The sequence below is a fragment of the Haliotis rubra genome, unplaced genomic scaffold (assembly GCF_003918875.1).
Source record: "Haliotis rubra isolate DU_JTF1 unplaced genomic scaffold, ASM391887v1 Scf400, whole genome shotgun sequence".
In the NCBI taxonomy this organism is placed as follows: domain Eukaryota; kingdom Metazoa; phylum Mollusca; class Gastropoda; order Lepetellida; family Haliotidae; genus Haliotis; species Haliotis rubra.
The window spans coordinates 577,251-591,839 of NW_025767081.1; the positions used below are offsets into that span (position 1 = coordinate 577,251).

Genomic DNA, 14,589 nt, shown 5'->3' on the forward strand with positions numbered 1-14,589 from the left:
TGGATGTTTTTATTAGCATCGCTCGTAATAGAAATTGGTATCTTTTCTTGAAGAGATTGTGCTGAGATTTGCTTCTTTGGTGCCTGCTATGTCGAAAAGTGGACACGTTAAGTGGAAATTGTTGTAGTAGGACTTGTGAGGTAAGGTGCAGTAGGGTATGTGCGTGTCGGAGGGCGCGTGTAGGTGCGTGAGCGTGTATGTGTGCATGCAGTACCTGCGGTACCATACCGTAGTTCAATGTGAGAGGGCGTTGGGGTAGCCTAGTGGTTAAAGCGTTCGCTCGTCACGCCGAAGACCTTGGTTCTATTCTCATGTGAAGCCCATTTCTGGTGTCCCCTGCTGTGATATTGCTGGAATATTGTTAAAAGCGGCGTAAAACTAAACTCACTCATTCAATTAATACCCGAATCAGGACTGATATTGACAAGCGGACGCTATATGTACCGTACAAGCCACTCGCTCATCACTGATTAGCTAAAGTGAAAACTGAATAATCTGGACATTTCATCAAACAATGCATAATTTTACAGCTCGTCCGTCGATTCTGTATTAAGATAGTTTATCGGTGTAAATCACTATTTCGGATATTTTATTTAATGTAACGGCAAGAAGTTAAGTCATATACATAAATATACATTGGGTTTTCTTCACCCCCATCTCCATTCTATTTGAGTACCTACCCGGAACTACTTGTGAAGATCTGGGTTACAACCCATGCTTGTCGGAAATGGTGACTAACGATATCGAGTGGTCAGGCTCGCTGACTTGGTTGATGGAAGTCATCGTATTCCAACTGCTTAGATCAATCACTGGATTGTCTAGTCAAACCTCCTGAACCCATGACCGCACAGATTCAGGGTATGTGTCATTATAAATGGAATATGATCAACTAAATAGTCGGGCGTGCTTTAAGATTTTAACAACCGTTTTTATACTTCACGTAATGCAGTGAAGTGAGTGTTTTCAGAGCATAATCAAAACCTTGCAGAGCACAAAAGAGAATTTGCTGACACGGCAGATTACAGTTTCCTTTTATTCCAAGCATAGATCACAGCAAGATACAAATTAAAAACATACAGCTGTCGTGTGTATTACGTGTATTCAAGTTTCACTCCGTAAATACTTCTTCTGACAACAGCTCGTTGTGTATTTTAACATAAACCATACTTTAGCACTAAATATTATATTTTGCGCTGTTCGTTTCAATTTATCATTCGCCGGTACCACGCACTCTTCTTGTTATCAGGGGCGGCGGGGTAGCCTAGTGGTTAAAGCATTCACGCGGAAGCCCGAAGACTCGGGCTCGATTCCGCATATGGGTACAATGTGTGAAGGCCATTTCTGGTGTCCCCCGCCGTGATATTGTTGTAATATTGCTAAAAGTGGCGTAAAACTACACTCACTCACTCTTCTTGTTATCATCGTTTCGTAGGAATTCACATTCAGAACTGAAAAAAGTTTTGAAAGCTGAAACCTTCTATAATTTTACCAGACGTCTGAGATTAAGTCTGCGTGGCTTGTTGGGGTAACAACGTGGCTTGTTGGGGTAACAACGTGGCTTGCTGGTTTGTTGATGTGGAGGATGAGGGTGAGATGCTGTGTCATTGTGGTTCCAGCGAACGTTGTATTTATTAGGCTGACCACAACTTCCTAAAATATGTGGTTACACGAAATTAAGCTTGTTGGTTATTAAAATAGTGAACTATCTGCACTGAATTAAGTTTGTTAATTATTAAAATAGTGAACTATCTATCTTGTCTTAATTGCCAGAACGGCACACTCTATGTAAGGTTCGTTAAACGTCGCTATTTCTCTTTGAGGATTGGTTTCCAGCCCAACGGTTCACGGCTAGAGGTGATATCCATGAGTAGGGGGTGCGTTTATGGGGAATTTATGCCTCCTGTTTGTGATCTAAAGGTTTTAGAGGTTATATTATCTGGGATTAAAGTCTGTGAAACATGCAAATTATAGACTGCGCGTCCACGCAGTGTGTGAAGGAAGTGAGTACGGTTTTACACCGCTTTTGGAAATATTCCAGCAATATCACAGCGGTGAGCACCAGAATGGGCTTCGCGCATTGTACCCATGTGGGGAATCGAACCCCGGTCTTCGGCGTGACGAGCGAACGCTTTACCCACTAGGCTACCCCACTGCCCCGCCCTGTGAAGGTGCTAGTTACAATTGGTCTTGCTTGAGGTGTGGGGTGACTAACAGGATCGTGTGACTTAGTAGATGCATATCGCGATATCCCAATTGCGTATATCGATGCGCATGATGTCAATCACTGGATTCTCCGGTCCAGATTCGTTAATTTTTCTACCGCCATCATATAACAGAAATATTGTTGCGGCGTTAAATATCAAGCAAAAACAACCGACGCCGCTGTTGCACAACGACCCTACGAGTGAGTGAGTATGGTTTTACGCCGCATTTTAGCAATATTCAAGCAACATCACGACGGGGGACACCAGAAATGGGCTTCACACATTGTACCCATGTGGGGAATCGAACCCGTGTCTTCAGCGTGACGAGCGAAAGCTTTAACCACTAGGCTACCCCACCGCCCCACCGCCCCAACGAACACAGGTATGGAGTTGAAAAAAACCCACGGATTATAATCGGATCAGGTCTGAGAAGCGAACCCATGAACAGCGGAGCCTGGTATAGATCAGGACTCAAAGTTAACCTTTTATAGTACATTATGTCTTTCATTCGTTTGTCAGCATCCAAAGTGTTAAACGTCTTAGAAGTGAATCACTTCCGTCTTTCCTCCCAGTCTCCCACACTAAAATACCGTTACAGCAACTCACTCATTCACTACTACGTTAGAAAGTATACTATGAATTCAATGTAAATGTAACAAGAAGACAAGGTCATCAATATCCCCCGCAGTGGTAAAATGTACGGTTTGACGTTCCTCAGTAATGTTGATATAGAGTGGTACTGTCGATTTCTGTCATTAGGTTCTTGGATACCCACAAAGTGGAAAGAGATCATTGAAAGGTTTTTTATTTCTATTCCGGAAAAGAGCACGACCACCAATTTCAGTCGAAGTCAAAGTTGTTGCCATGGAAAGACAAAAAGATATTTTATTCAGAAATCCAAAACTACCAAAAGACACCAGTTCACCACCAGACCTATCTATGTGCAAAGGTTGGTGAAGAAATATTGAACGGTTTTTATGTTCTGCTCCGGAAAAGAGGAATTTGTACGGACAGACGGTCGGAGTCCAAAATAATAACCTCCGCAAAATGCGTTGCGGGGCATAATAATGTATGCTAGATTTTTATGTGATAAAAACACATCCATGTGCAAAATTCCTCATAACTCACGGATCAAACATTAAAAGCCTAAAAAAATAAGCAATTATTCTTAATTTCATAATTAACCAACACAACTTTAAATCTATTTATAACATCATACAATTACCATTGCTGTTTACGCTAATTTTATAACTTTCGGATTTTATCAATCATATCATCCTTCATTGAGGCAGGAATTTTTCCGGTGGAGTGTTGAGTGACGTGTGTTTTTAAGGTACGCGTATTTAATTTCAATGACGCACATTGGGGCAATGAAGTGAGACAATCCTCACTTACAAAGGTTACGCACTGTTTGGAGCTCCTGCACTTGGAATCACTGGCTTCTAATTGGTTCATTGGTTGTACAATACTACAAAGTGGCCATGGGATTACTGCTATCATATGTTGAAAGAAACCGTATGCACCGCATCACTTTAACACTCAGATCGTCGACTCAAGCCCGCGTAATGAACTGTGAAATGCCAGAATGAATTAGCCAAATGAGATCCGAAACATCTTCACCGAGTCAGTGGATACAGAAATTTGCTGCGTATTTCTAGACTGACATCTTGTCTCTGAAATGAACAGATTTTACAGAAAAAACCCTTCTGAATTATGTTGATGAAATATGTGAAAAAGGAACCCAGAGATTTTCTTCTTTTTTCAAACTGTGGTATTCTAGGCTTGCCACATATTCAGGACTTGCATGGGCTGCGTTGGGTATATTTGTTTCAGGGTCTGTGTGACAGACTGGCGTATTGCATACACTGGGGTTTACGGTGGATGGGTTAAGTTAATAACTAAGCTCCTTTGGGGCAAGATTTTGTTGTTTATCAGCTAGGACTTTTTAACCATTCTGGATTGATGAATTGACCTTTTCTTCAGATACTATTCAATCTTATTTTCTTGAAAATTAGACACTGCGGACACTGTTTGGACAAATATCCGAAGGACTAGGTAGAGTGAGTGAGTGAGTTGGGTTTAACACCGCTGCGAACAGCATTCCAGTTATAGGACAACGTGTCAGTTTCATTGGGAGGAAAGTGATGCGTGATTCAGACGTTTATCGATTTGCAGAAACTTGTGGCTATGGTGCTGACAAACGTAGATACATCATCGCAAAAAACCGGATTCGAACCCACAATCATGGGTTTCTGGCGAGCTTCAGACACAACGTTGTACAACGCAAACGGAAACATAGTCTCATTAACCTATTCAGACAATGACCTACTTTTCAGCCGATCCGAATTTCTCGTGTGAAAGTGAAAATAGACATCACAAACAACTATGGTTACACTGAATTCCAATTCCTTGTTTTATAAAAATGGTACTTTAAAATGAATTTTAATTTTAAACTTTACTAACATCGTATTTCTATATTTTATGGCGAGGAGTAGGCAGCATGACCTTAACTAAGACGTCACAGACTGCCCCAGTTTGATGAGGTCGTAAAATGATTCACAATGCATCTGGCTCACTGGTTACCCCTGTTATGTGTTTTTGCGCTTATTCACTGTAGTTCTGTAACGCACAATGTTATTGATATAATATCAAGTCCGTACCAGACCGCCAAACATTTCTAGCGGCAGAGCCTCGTTTTGAGATTTCCACGATTTCCAGGTTTCTGTTTGTCAGTGCTCGCTGTACGACAGAGCATTCTGCACGACATGTTTGCAAGGATAATAAGGAGCGTAGTGTTTCAATATACAAGTGCTTAGATGTATCAAATAATACTGATTAATATTTATGTATCCAGTTAAATGAATTGGTCTCAAAATTCTGAACTGGTTATTGTATTAAGTTAAGCAGTAGGATGGAACCCACTCAACGACACTGTTGTATAATCAATGTTTTGACGTGTTAAGACGCCTTAGTTGATTGGGCAACCCATGAATCGGCTGTCGCGACAACGTCATCGTCTCGACAGAAGCCTTTTGTCACTATGCGCTCAAATCGATACTTTTTGTCTCGAAGTACTGATATCTCGACATGGATATGGGTACTGCAAAACTGAGTGGGCGTACCGTAAATTACATCGTCCCATGCTTTTACGGAAGTACATTATTGCGTACAATATGCATCATGAATGGAAACATTGTGAGGACAAATTGGGGTAACAGGTATGTCTGAGTGTACAAATCATTACATTCTTGATTGATTTCTTCATGTCATTGTCATTTCTACTCCAAACAATATACATGTAACTTTCTTCACGCAACTGCTTATTTCCTGTAATATTAAACTAACAATGAAATCCCAATTACATAAATCATAAACATTTCAGAAGTAAACGTATATTTGCCGAGCGGTTAACCATCCAACTACTCGCTTTTATCACTAGGCTATTACAGACTAATTCAATATAACCGTACCAGTCACAACCTACTAATAATAACCAGGCAACTGTAACAATCAACTGTTATACATTTTCCGAGTGAACATCGTGTTTAAATAATACTTTAAGAAAATAAATATCATGAAGAAGTTCAAATACATTTGCATACAATATGCAAGCAGTTATATATTAATTTTACATACGTAAAACAGGTTATCAACCTGTTATCAGATTTCCGGTGGCATCATAAAACTGGTGTTAAACACAAACAGTCGCCGAAAATATATACAATTCCTTATCTACATTCCAACAGGATTTGTTTTGTGGGTGATCTATCGCCAAACTGCACTCAAGCGATAATTAACACTTCGGGGGCGTCAGTCGGGCTCAGTTGGTTCACCTATATCAGCAGTATAGATGGATCTTTATAGGACAGTTATACAACATGATCTTAAATAATTCCACACTCTCACTCGGGGGCTTGCATGTATGTGTGTAAACCCATATTAATGTGTTGATTCTGTAAAGATACATACTTTGATGTGTAATGGGATTTGAAGGTTAATGCCAACATTCTATTAAACTTCGCTGATAAATGTTATTGGTTTCCGGGCGACCGTCCAGTCATTGAACTCGTGAAACATGTTTAAAGTTGGAGATTTAGATAACGTGGGCTCTGTTCACGAAACAAGAAGATCACGTGAAGATCGGTTCATGTTATGGAGTCACTCTAGTCAGTGTTCATGTTACGGGAGTCACTCTTATTATAATAGTGTTCATGTTACGGGAGTCAATCTAGTCATAGTGTTCATGTTACGGGAGTCACTCTAGTCATAGTGTTCATGTTACGGGAGTCACTCTAGTTATCATAGTGTTCATGTTACGGGAGTCACTCTAGTCATAGTGTTCATGTTACGGGAGTCACTCTAGTCACAGTGTTCATGTTACGGGAGTCACTCTTATTAGTCATAGTGTTCATGTTACGGGAGTCACTCTAGTCACAGTGTTCATGTTACGGGAGTCACTCTAGTCACAGTGTTCATGTTACGGGAGTCACTCTAGTCACACTCTAGTCATAGTGTCACGGGAGTGTTCACGGGAGTTACGGGAGTCACTCTAGTCACAGTGTTCATGTTACGGAGTCACTTGTCTAGTCACAGTGTTCGTCAGTTACATGGGAGTCACTCTAGTCATAGTGTTCATGTTACGGGAGTCACTCTTTGTCATAGTGTTCATGTTACGGAGTCACTCTAGTCACAGTGTTCATGTTACGGGAGTCACTCTAGTCACAGTGTTCATGTTACGGGAGTCACTCTAGTCACAGTGTTCATGTTACCGGAGTCACTCTAGTCATAGTGTTCATGTTACGAGAGTCACCCTAGTCATAGTGTTCATGTTACAGGAGTCACTCTAGTCATAGTGTTCATGTTACGGGAGTCACTCTAGTCACAGTGTTCATGTTACGGGAGTCACTCTAGTCACAGTGTTCATGTTACGGGAGTCACTCTAGTCACAGTGTTCATGTTACGGGAGTCACTCTTGTCATAGTGTTAATATCTCTTGATGGGGTTTGGGGTTTGTTTATGTGTGTGTTGGTTTACTAGAAGCTGGACAGGATACTACATAGAGGTTACCATATGACAGGATGGTAACATAGAAACGCTCAGGGGTTAAGATGCCGAACGTTGTCACCATCGAATACTCTCCGTTGCCAACGTTGCTGAATTGAACCTGATTTATGACCTGTGTGCATACAAAGACTTACCATCATCGCCTCTGCTTACAAGTTTATGAGGAAGGGAACACAAGTTTAGAGGGACCATCGCTGAACAAAGGTTATTTTAAGGCAAGCATCCCCTTGACTAAAAACGTAAATCCTATAAATACTTTTTTATTCAATTAATTTAACAATATGACCTGTGTGCATACAAAGACTTACCATCATCGCCTTTTTCTGCTTACAAGTTTATGAGAAGGGAACACAAGTTTAGAGGGACCATCGCTGAACAAAGGTTATTTTAAGGCAAGCATCCCCTTGACTAAAAACGTAAATCCTATAAATACTTTTTTATTCAATTAATTTAACAATCTGTGAAATGCATTTTCAAAGTTGCATAAGCAATATATTATTATACTAAATTAACGTTATTTCCTTGGTATACACACATGGTTCAAGTTATTTGAAAACAGTACTTATCAATGATAGAAGGGGTTGCCAGATAGATAGGGGTTGGGCATAAAGAAAGACAAACCAAAAACACGTGTTTCTGACAGGTTTATTCTCCATGGAACAATTAAGGCATTCGGCAATAATACAGCAATGTATTGGGGCTGGACAAGAAACAAGTCCTAAATAAATGTTATGAGGCATCATTTCCGTGGACCGCTGACAACTTCACGATGACGTTATTGATGGAGCCTTTGTCTGTCGCTCTGGGTCTGGATTCCTTAACCAGCTGCATGTAGAAAGGAAAGGGTACTTTAAGTACTTTTGATTTCCTCGATAATACTTGCAGCCATTTGACTGTTTCCTCCTGTTTTTCTTACCTCTAAATTACATAAACCTGAGTACTTATAGGTAATGGAAAAAATAATATGAAAAAAACATCACTGCATTTCATTTGGGGACATTTAAACCTGAGTACTTATAGGTAATGGAAAAAATAATATGAAAAAAACATCACTGCATTTCATTTGGGGACATTTATTTAATTACAACAGGTAAATATTGTCAGTCGCTCTTCTTTCGATCAGTTAGGTCCTAATATTATGGAATAATGTAAGCATACACCAACACAATATGCCATTTTCTTCAAAAGGTATAACGAAGTTAAGACGTTTTGTGAGATCGAACGTGTGTACGAAAGTTTGAAAATATTTTTGTCACCTATTGTTAATTCAGTTATTATTCTTTTCCCTTTAATAATTCCATTCAAATGTATAAAAAGATAAATATACTGAAAATTCATTGCTAGTTTCTTTTGTCACAGTAATAATAGACCCCTACTGACATAACCGTATACAACTATACTCCACAGTAATCCACCCAAGACCCTGTCTTATACAAGCTGTGTACCAAAGCACAACTCGAAGGGAAGTAACTCGTTTACTGCCGTCTTGAGCACAGGCCCCCATTGCGGGTCAGACCCAAACATAGGAAAGTTAAGACAAACGTCTGATCAAAGAATATAGTCATTATGTTGTTTATTATAACTGTGTAATGAAATGCCCACACACTATAACTTACCTTCCTCAACATGCCTCAAAGGCAGAAATTGTCTCGGTTCCCGGTACTGTAAAAATGGCGGTCATGATGAGGTAGAGTTCGTGTTGACCGCCGTTTCGAATGTTGAATTGTTATCTGTTTCTAGTTACAGAAGAGCTCTAAGTTAGAAAAGTATAATTTCACGTCGCGACTGTAATTCGGGTGTAAATACTGACTTACAGCAGTTTCTTGTGTACGAAAATAAACAGCACCATATATGAAACTTGTTGTGACACGATCCCGTGTGCACGTGCTTGCTGGGTACTGACAGACAAACATATCCGTAACATTCTGTGCAGTAGTGTTGGGAATTGATGTAAATCTCATAATTGATGATTGGTTCATTACAACCGATCCATCATCGAAAATAATTGGTTAGCGTCATTTATCAAGTTTTCCTGGTTATGTTTGTTAATGCACCAAAAATAAAGAAAAAACATGTAGTTCTCTGGTTTTTCCGCAAATTGCACAAAATGCATTTGAAAATTTCACATCTTTAAAAGATATCTAGTGTGTTAAGAACATACATTTCCTGGTGTTGTTAAGATAAACTTAATCATGACTTGGAACGAGCTTGTAGTGCTTATGCAATGCCCAGACAAAATCAACCTTTGAAAAAAATATTGTTATTGCAAACAAGTGTTCCAAAATTGTTTGTGTTCGATTATGAGAAAGCATGATCGATTGCTTGGTCGTTTTGTCATTGCGACCAATCTTCGATTATTTCAATTAATCGGACCACCACTACTGTGCAGTCCTTAGGAGGTAAACCTACTGTGTTTTGAAATTAGAGGTAGTATAACGGAATTATGATATTATAAATTAATTTAAAACTGAATATACTTCTGAATGACTTTAATTACCCAAGCACAATCCAGTATTTACTGAAGTAATGGTAGAATAAATTATATCCCATCTCTGTTAAACTATAGCCTCAAGCGAAAGTGGGGACTTTAGATGTTGGTGAACTGCAGAGTTACGGCCCTTAGACGTGCCAGTATCCATACCACTGCTGTGGGTGATTTTTTTAATCCCTGGATTATTATTCCTGAATTGTCAGATTTATTACAGAGCTCGCGTGTTTCTGCCAACGTGGTGAACCTCTAAGAACAAGCCAACACGTGGTGCTATCAATGGCATAACTGTTAATAGCGGCGAAGACCTGCTTTCCTAACCCCTAATGCAGAAGGGGTCATGGCCGGCACGGGTACTACAGATGTGTACCCCAGGTTCGTTTCTGTATACAGAAAAGTACCCTAGCCAAAATCGGAATACAGAAACGTACCCTTGGACGATTCCATTCCGCAGTGTATTGTTTTCTTGATTGGAACTGTCATACAGTTGAATTAGATGAAGAAACGACCATACACGGTAACGAATATTTCGCGGAGCACAATACCATTTGCAATCAGTTGAACGGGAACAACTACATACAGTTTCGGTTTTTGGTTGCGAAATATGGACTCGTCGTCCGTGCAAGGTGCCGGGTACGTTTCTGTATTTTGACATTGTTGAGGGTACATATCTGTATACAGAAACGTACCTGGGGTACATATCTGTAGTACCTGTGCCGACAACGACCCCTTCAGCCTCATTAGGGTAACGTGGGAAGCCTGTTTCCAGTGCCCTTGCCCTTGAATATTGCTGACATCAGCATAAAACCAAGCTCCAAACTTAGATGTTAAATAACAAACAAACAGGTTGAGGCTGATGTTTGCTGTATCCCTATCTTTGGCTTGAATGATTGTGATCGTATGGAAGCAATTCAGTCAGCATGTGTGGCGGATGACGGACAAACACAATCTAAGAAATATGTGAACTGTATGTCACAAATGATAGGACATTTGGTCAACACAAACAGACAACGTTTGTTCGACTGCGGGTGTTTTTAAAGGCGCTATTGATACATCCAGAGCGAGGTGTTTATCTGCACAAACACTTCAGCATGACTACAGATGCATGTTTGTTTTCACCGGATGACGAATGTTTACAATGTAAGCCCGGCGATATACATCGACTGCAGCTGACAAAGCGATGCTAGGTCCTGCCACTCGTCTACGGCAGCAAGACTCGATGTAACAGCTTAATGGCGAAGACTGGTATTTCTGTCTGGTAGATGAGCAATATAATTGTCTGGAATTAGGACTGTTTTATGTATGCATGGAGGACGGTGCTTTTAAAAAGGGGAACCTTGGTCGATAAGGCTTATTTCTACTACCGAGTTAAGAAGCATAATTTAGGTCAAGGATGTTCTTATTCGAATAGTTACACGGTTATTCACTTCGAAATTATAACATGCGATGTAGGGTCAACTGATTTTTGCATAACAAAACGTTATGTTTGATTTATTATTTGCCGATTACTTACTGGAGGACGACACTCTGTTGTTTAATTAATAATTTCAAAGTTAGTATGTATGGTTTTAGCAATATTCCAGCAATACCACGGAGAGGGACATCAGAAATGGGCTTCACACAATGTACCCATGTTGGGAATCCAACCCGGTTTTTCGGGGTGGTGAGCCAACGCTTTTAACCATAAGGCCAAAGAGAAATATATGTCCGTTTCAGGTTACCCGACCGACCCTATCCTTACCCCCCTCCCCTAGCCCCTAGACTATCGCTATCGCAATAGTATGTTGCAATAGACTATCGCTATCGCATGAGTTGTTTCCCCCTCAATAGTCACCCCTAGAAATTGTTTCCTCAGGGCAATTTCATCTTCGCATGCGGTCTTGCAACCAACTTCTCTCCGACGCCAGCGATCCATTTACAACCGTTGCATGGGTCCCAAGCCACCATCTTGCTCATCTATACACAAATTTACACATGATGTGAATCGTGGAACGAGTGCCATCCCAACCGGAACTTCCGGTCTACGCACATCCGGGACATTGACATATGCCAGGTGGCATTATGAACTGAGCTCTGTCTATTCAAATCATATAACAATATGAGGCGGAAGAGTGTCAGGACCAGTCTGACGTTATATCAACAACAAAGTCAGGAGAAGGGGTAGAGGAGTGTATCCAGAGTGTGTCTTTATTTCCGAGAGTCAGATGATTGCGAATGTGTACCACGTACGAACCCTATCTGTATGTAATAGTGATTGAGTTTTAGTTTTACTTATTATACTTATTGCTATTAGCAATATTCCAACAATATCACGGCGGGGACACAAGAAATGGGCTTCACACATTTTACCCATGTGGGGTCTCGAACACGGGTCCTCGGCGTGACGAATGAACGCTTTAACCACTAGGCTACCCCCACCGCCCCTCTGCATGTGTGTAGTAGGGTGATGGGGGAGCCTAATGGTTAAAGAGATCGATCGTTTCACTGAAGACCCTAGTTCGATTCTCCACATGGGTACAATGTATGAAGCCCATTTCTGGTGTCCCCCGACATGATATTTCTGGATTATCGCTGAAAGCGGCGTAAAACCATACTCACTCAGCCAATTTCTGTATGTAAAGAGGTTTGGGTGTGTGGTATGGATTAGGTGGGGAATGTAGCTGATAAGATAAAAGACATGCCGTTTCAATATTTGAATTGGAACTGGGTGGGTCGAACAGTGACTGACAACGCTAATTAAACTCATTTGCTAACCTCCCACGAATTTAGTTCGTACCTGTTGCTACGATAAACTTTGTGAGGGCTTTGCCGAAGACAGCGGGATAAGCTTATCTGATCGGAATGTGTCGAAATGACGTCATTTCCGGCGTTGGTGTTTTCGCGGCATGCTCACACCGTTACGTCAAACAGAAAAAAATGTCTGAATCATTCCGAGTAACTCGTGTCATTCCGGAAAAAAACTATTTTTTGAAAGTTTGAAAGTAGTACATCATGATGGGTGGCATATTGAAGGTGTGATGCCAATTCCTGGGGAACGTGTGTGCGTGATTGTGCGAGCTTCTGTTTTCCTAACCTTAAAACAATCAAACTAGAAAAACAGTTGATTAGCAAGTCAACCAGCGAGACTGTCAACCAATCCACAAAGCTGGACAGACAGTCAATTCGTTATTCTGTCAAGCAATTAAACTGAAACAATAAAATACACACCCAACTAGGCGTTCAACAAACTGGACAATCAAGAAATTCGACATCCAACTAACTGGTCACTTCATAAACTAGACGTTCCACAAACTAGACAAACCAAAAATTCCACACCCAACTGAATAGATACTCAACCAACTAGACGTTCAACAAATTGGACAATCAAGAAATTCGACACCCAGCTAACTAGACTCTCGACCAATTAGAAGTTCAACAAATTGGACAATCAAGAAATTCGACACCCAGATAACTAGAAACTTCACCAATTAGACGTTTAACAAACTAGACACTCAAGAAATTCGACACCCAGCTAACTAGACTCTCGACCAATTAGACGTTCAACAAATTGGACAATCAAGAAATTCGACACCCAGATAACTAGAAACTTCACCAACTAGACGTTCAACAAACTAGACACTCAAGAAATTCGACACCCAGCTAACTAGACTCTCGACCAATTAGACGTTCAACAAATTGGACAATCAAGAAATTCGACACCCAGATAACTAGAAACTTCACCAACTAGACGTTCAACAAACTAAACACTCAAGAAATTCGACACCCAGCTAACTAGACTCTCGACCAATTAGACGTTCAACAAATTGGACAATCAAGAAATTCGACACCCAGATAACTAGAAACTTCACCAACTAGACGTTCAACAAACTAGATACTCAAGAAATTCGACACCCAGCTAACTAGACTCTCGACCAATTAGACGTTCAACAAATTGGACAATCAAGAAATTCGACACCCAGATAACTAGAAACTTCACCAACTAGACGTTCAACGAACTAGAAACTCAAGAAATTCGACACCCAGCTAACTAGACTCTCGACCATAGACGTTCAACAAATTGGACAATCAAGAAATTCGACACCCAGATAACTAGAAACTTCACCAACCAGACGTTCAACAAACTAGACACTCAAGAAATTCGACACCCAGATAACTAGAAACTTCACCGACTAGACGTTCAACAAACTAGACACTCAACTAACTAGACACTCAATCTAGGAGAAAATCAACCAGCAACCAACTGGACCAGTCCTATTTAGACGCCCATAAACATTCATCAACTAGTCAACTTGAGACAGCAGTGAAAAAGGCAATCAATTAACCTACAACGAAAGCGTTATCTCGCTGGTTTGCTCTGTAATGTACATAGTTTTCTCTTGGGTTTGGGGCTTAATATCCACGCTTACCCGGTATTTGCTAATGCGAATAACATTGCGTCAAGTGTGCATGCATTGATCGTGACATGTTCGGCCATGATCGAAGCCATGTCAGGCTGCTTATGACGATCAGCGGTAACAATGTCTGCCGCTGTTCGTCAATCAACATTCAGACTGCAATCGATGCTAGGAGAAGGGAGCTAATGTGATCTGGAGCCAGGTCTCTGGGGAAATATATTAAATACCATATGGTAGACTGATATTTCATGTTGTTACAACGGTCTGCTTATTTCGGGAGCAACAGCTGAAGTCTATGCTTGAAGCTAGCTGACATGTTCAAGAACATCTTTGTTCATATGTTTCGAACTAACACGTTTTCGATCAGGCGAAGGGGAGGTAATTTCACAATTAAAGTGAAATGGTTACCATTATAGCCTATGTATGTACTTTAAAATAA

The 14,589-nt window shown here is 40.5% G+C and overlaps 1 long non-coding RNA gene across 1 annotated transcript; it reads right to left on the minus strand.

Annotated features, from left to right (window-relative positions):
- Positions 1–7,897: 7,897 nt before the first annotated feature.
- On the minus strand, positions 7,898–9,105 carry LOC124287469. The gene is made up of 2 exons (XR_006901274.1): positions 8,885–9,105; positions 7,898–8,093 (listed from the first exon to the last, which is right to left on the minus strand). It is a non-coding gene; the product is annotated as an uncharacterized LOC124287469 (long non-coding RNA).
- Between the last annotated feature and the right edge of the window lie 5,484 nt (positions 9,106–14,589).